Here is a 5667-nt window from a genome sequence, read left to right as displayed (position 1 = left end):
TCAACTCTAATTTTTGTTGGACTTTGAATCCTTCTAGTCGTTTCGTTGTACTGTCGTTCTTTGCAAGAGGTTTTCAATTAGAAATCAATGTATCCTGAATTAAGCGGACGAAGTTCCATCTACGTCTTATGCATGGGAAGGAAATAAGGGCACCTGGAAAGGATTGCAAATCACTAGCCCCAGTGAAGGATCCACTAAGAGTCAAGGGAATCTACTCCAATAAGGAATACGTTTTTTAGGACGAGAATATGCAATTTTCCTGAGAAATATGTTATTCAGAATACGGACGTGATGACATGGATGATTATGGTGAATACCTTATGCGTTAAAATATTAAAAGATGTGAGAGAAACTTAATTATTTATCTCTCAAGGTTTTGTTGATAAGATGAATTATCATGTTGAATTAATAAGATTGCGATTAAAGGACTAGCAATTCAAGAACGTGTAGTTGCTAAATAAGTGAGTACCAATGGTGGAATTGAGATTTCTGGCAATAAGTTGTGAAGAATTAATATCATGGAAGATAAGAGGATTAGATATTATTCTAAGGAATGATTAACTATTAAAGCGTGATGTCCAGACAGACCGTCGTGATGAAAAGATAATTCTGAGGACGCCAAATGAGAAGTTGATGAGGTGCAGAAGACGAAAGAAGGTAAAGAATACGTTAATAATGATTACGGTGATCAGGATATGAGCATTATGGTGATTATGGGATATATAAAAGTCAGAAGCAAACAAAATTTGAAGATTTTATAGCAATTAAGAAGTTTCAAGATATATTTCTAGGTGAGATTATGTAATTGCGAAAGCTCAACAAGTTTACTCTCAAGAGCAGATATATGTTACCTCGAACCAATGATTTGTTTAATTAATTGAAGGAAGCAAGGTATTTTTATAAGATTGATTTAAGACTGGGTATAATACCAAGTGAAGATTGAACTTATGGACATATTAAAGATAATTTTCAGAACTCAATACTGTTATTATAAAAATGTTAGTTGGATGAACTTATATACCGGTGATAGTTAAATTTGATGGGTAGAATCTTAAAGGAGGAATCTGGATAAGATGTACTTGTGTTACTTATAAAGAACCATGCAACCTATACAATGATAGCTGAAGGAGTCAAAGAAGAAAGAAGCGGTATGAAAAGTTTACCAGGTGAAAACTTTAATGGCGGGAAGTATAATTCTTAGCATAGACAGTCAGTAAAGAGGAGATAAAAAGGGGATTCAGCAGAAAGATTAAAAGATAGTATGAATGAAGAAAGACCAAAAGCACCATCAAAAGTAAGAAGTTTTATTATTAGCCGGTTATTATCGGAAATTTGCTCAAGATTTCTTAAAAGTTGCAGTACCTTTGACGAAGTTAATCAAGAAAAGCAAGAAGCTTTATAAAGTAGAGAAGGGTAAAGAAAGTTTGGCGAAGTTAAATGAGAGAATGATTACGACACCTATTTTATCAATTGGAAAATATTAGGGAGATTTGATAGTTCATAGTAATGCTTCTCATAAGAGAATCGGATGTGTGTCGATGCGGCACAATAAAGTATTGTATATGCATCCAGACAACCGAAACCTTATGAGCAGAAGTATCCTACTCATAATTTGGGACTAGCAGTAATAATATTCACTTTGAGAGATTGGGAAATTCGATATGTATGGAGAAAGGTGTAAGATCTATACGGACCATAAGAGTTTGAAGTATGAACTCCCGAGGAAAAGCAAATGTAGTGGCAAGAGATAAGTAAGAAGGAGAGAGGATGAACATAGAGACTGTACTAGAAGAATTATCTATGGAATTCTAGAAGTAGGAATTGGAAGTCAGGGTTCATGATCCAAAAGGAGTAAGAAGGTATAGTATGACATTTCAGTCGAAGTTGTTAGAGAGGGTAAGGAAGTATCAGGAAAAGGTAATGGATAAGGATATAAATCGTTTGGTAGGTGAAGAATTGTGCACGTAAAAAGGGTGATCAAGGTATTTTTAGGTTTTCTTCTAGAATTTGGATTCCACCAGTGACGGAGTTGAAGAATGAAATTTTACAGAAACTCATAATTCAAGGTCTTCAATCCATTCAAAGAGTACCAAGATGTATAGAGATTTAAAGGACAATTATTGGTGGCCAGATATGAAGAGGAAAATTGCGAAATGGATTAGCAGATGTTATTTATGTCAAAGAGTTAAAGTAGAGCATCAGAGACCAAGTAGATTGCTACAGCCATTGGAGGTTCCAGAGTGGAAATGGGAGCATATCTCCATGGATTTCATAGTTAGGTTGCCAAGGGCAAAAGTTAATCATGATGTCATTTGGGTTATAGTGGATAGACTTACCAAGTCAGCTCATTTTCTGTCTATAAATGGAAGATTTTCACTGGACAAATCAGTTCATATGTACTTAAAGGAAATCATAGTTCGTCATGGAGTTCCTGTGTCCATCATATCCGATCGAGATCCAAGATTTAATTCAAGATTTTGGAGGAGTTTTCAAGAATGTTTGTTAACGGAACTAAATATGAGTACGGCTTACCATCCACAGACGGACGACCAGAATAAAAGAACGATCCAGACCATTGAAGATATATTACGTGTTTGTGCTATTAACTTCAAAGGAAGTTGGAACAAGCATTTACCCCTGGTAGAATTTGCTCACAACAACAATCATCACGCCATTATCCTTTATGGACGCAAATGTAGATCTCCAGTATATTGGGACGAAGTAGAAGAATACAAAATACTTGGACCCGAATTAGTACAACAAACAAAGGAAGTTGTTGAAGTTATCCAGAAAAGATTGATAGCGGCACAAGACCGTCAAAGGAAGTATGCAGATCAATCAAGGAAAGATATGGAATTCAAAAAAGGAAGCTTGGTATTACTGAAAGTATCACCATGAAAGAAATTAACAAGATTTGGAAAGTAAGGAAAACTGAGCCCAAGATATGTCGGACCTTTTGAGATTCTAAAGCGCGTTGGCAAAGTAGCCTACGAGTTGGCATTACCTCCGCACATGGAGCACATTCACAATGTTTTTCACGTATCGATGCTTAGGAAGTATAATCCAGACTCCAAGTATGTAATAGAGTAGGAGCCAATAAAGCATCAGGCAGATTTGTCATATGTAGAGAGTCCGATAGAGAATCTAGAAGAAAGAGAGAAAGTATTGAGAAATAAATTGGTAAAGTTAGTAAGAGTATTGTGGAGAAACCCAAAGGTTGAAGAGTCAACATGGGAGTTAAAAAAAAGATATGAAAGAAAAATACCCTTCTTTCTTTCTTAGGAGATTCTGAGGATAGAATCCTTTTAAGGGGGGAAGGATGTAATATCCGGGATATATCGTGTAATTATTTTTGCTAATAAATAGTTATTATATGTGTTCAGTATCTATTCTATGAATTATCTGATAAGTGTTAAATGTGTTTGGATGTTAAAAATAATATTAATTTAGTATTTTAATTTTTATATGTCCAAAATAAAATATAGATAATTGTCATATCTTCCTATCTATTTTTATGTTGATTTATGATTTTATAGGAAATATATGAATTCTACAAAATCTCTTTCCGAATATTTAAAAACTATTTTATACAATCGGGAACCAACCGACGTCATCCGTTTTTACGTTTTTATAACCCGAAACTCTTCCGAAAACTCCTATCTAACCTAATTGCAATATTCCGAGCATTTTTCATGTTTCGACTTTTTCGATCCGGCGTACGGTTTGTCCTGCGCGGGTCCCGGCGCAACATTTTCGATACATTATTCGTTTCGGTAAATCAATAAAACTCATATTTTCGATAAACGGGAGCTTTTTATTAAACAATCACAATTATCACCTCGCAATACGTGTAACCAGGCGCTGAGACCAAGACCGCAGTACAAATTGTACTGATTTGGATATTTATCCCGAAAACCGGTACCGTTTGGATCAGTTTTTATAAATAAACGTACCGTTTTATATCCGGAATGATCCAACGGGATACTAATTTCCCGTAATTTAAATAGCCTTTACCGTATTTTATTTTGTACCAGAAATCATTCGCAAACAGTTTTTACAGAGTTTTTACAGAGAAAATACTATAACTCTATTTTGTTCTTCGTAATCAAACACGAATTCAGAGGTGTTATCGATATCCGATTATGGCATACATATACTCAAAATGAAGCTACTGAAATCTAGAATCCAAATCTTCCATCAATTTCAACCCAGAAACATCAGGTGATTTTCTATTTAATTATTTATATTCGAATTTCTTGGTATTTAAATTATGATTTTTTGTTCGAGAGATTGTTTATATGATTTGATGATTGTATGTTGTAGAGCTTATTTTCCTGATCATTTTGGTATATTATACTTTAAATTTGGAGTTCAATAACATGCTCAAAATTATGTTTGATTCTCGGATTACTGAAATTAGGGTTTGAATGTTCTTGATTGTTCTTGAGTAAGATTTGGGCGTATTTGACCCAGGGGTTATTAGTTTAATTAGTTGTTGCCGTTAAATAGATCGTTGAAAGAACAATTGAATGAGCTAAGTCTGGAGAAGGGAGGATAACGGGAAGATGATGGCCGGAATTTGAAAGTCCGTCGGCGGCGGAACTTCGATCGGGTTTTCCGGTTAAAAACCGTGTTATTTGACAATTGTAACCTTGCAGATGTGTTTGCGGTTCGATAAGCATCTTGTCCTGTTATTTTGAAGTGGTTCTGGGCAGTTGTCAGGTCACCGGAAAAGCTTATGGCCGGCAACCATGGCTTTCCGGCGACAGGGTGGGAGACTGTAAAAATTACAGTTTGGCCCCCGAGGTTTTGCACAGATTGCATCCCCGATACCCTAGTTTTAAAATTTTGCGAAAATCATACTCTTACTTACATTTTTAAAAAAATGATATTTTCTTTTTATAAATAATTTCACAAAATGTTTTACCTATTTTGAAATTCCAAATATCAAAATTTTTAATTTCTGAAAATTATTTTTAATTTAAAAATAAATCTTAATTATTTAATTAATTAATTTTAATTAATAATTAATTATTTAATTAGTCCATTAATTTAAATATTAATTGAATAATTAATTTAATTAGTTATTAATTAATTTTAATTGATTTAATAATTAGATTTAATTATTTATTTTTGATTTAAAAATTCCAAAAAATAGTTTCGAGCTTTAAAATATTATTTTAGATTGTTTTCAAGGCTCGGTAATTATTATAAAATTATTTTAAAGCCAGAATTGGCCAGCCGAACCCTGTTTATTACTTCGAAACTGATCTAACGACCCGTTTTAATTCTGAAAAATGTTTTAAAAATCATTTTAAATACCTGGAAGCCTGTTTATGACCCGAGACTTCTTTATCAATGATACATCATTGATTATTTGACGTGTTATGTGCTATGTGTGACTTGTTGGTTAACTGTTGGTCTACATGTTCGGTGTTTATTTGTTTATAGCGTAACTTTCAATTCGTTAATCGGATTTGGGTGGAACGAAGGGTAGTTGAAACCTTATGACGTCCATGTGACGATTAGAACAATGTAAGATGAATATTTATAGATGCTTATTATGCCTAGCAGAGTAAGCACGGTGTAGGAAAGGGAAACAGGTGATCACAAAATAGAATTGACATGTAGAAAAATACAACAAGTGATCAGAGGATAGAAGCGAGG

The sequence above is a fragment of the Apium graveolens genome, chromosome 9 (assembly GCF_009905375.1).
Source record: "Apium graveolens cultivar Ventura chromosome 9, ASM990537v1, whole genome shotgun sequence".
Classification (NCBI taxonomy): Eukaryota; Viridiplantae; Streptophyta; class Magnoliopsida; order Apiales; family Apiaceae; genus Apium; species Apium graveolens.
Note: the sequence above shows the minus strand (reverse complement) of the source record.